Genomic DNA, 320 nt, shown 5'->3' with positions numbered 1-320 from the left:
TGGTAGATGAACTGCAATTGCACCGTCTACCGTTGCATACTTGTACATTAAGTCAAACTGAACAAAAAAGTCTTCTACCATTTTGCAAATGACATCATAGATTTTTAGATATTAATCAAAGAAAATTGTTACATGATTATGTATCATATGCACAAATTTTCTTTAATTAATATCTAAAAATCTATGTTGTTATTTGCAAAATGATACAGGACTTTTTTATTCAGTTTGACTTAATGTACAAGTATACAACGGCGCAATTGCAGCTTATCTACCACATCGCGTATTATCATTCACCAATCTTTTTTAATTAATATCTCAAC

Source organism: Odontomachus brunneus, unplaced genomic scaffold (genome assembly GCF_010583005.1).
Source record: "Odontomachus brunneus isolate Ranch 3 - 2012 unplaced genomic scaffold, Obru_v1 Obru_scaffold_071, whole genome shotgun sequence".
Taxonomy (NCBI): domain Eukaryota; kingdom Metazoa; phylum Arthropoda; class Insecta; order Hymenoptera; family Formicidae; genus Odontomachus; species Odontomachus brunneus.
This window is presented reverse-complemented; position numbering follows the sequence as displayed.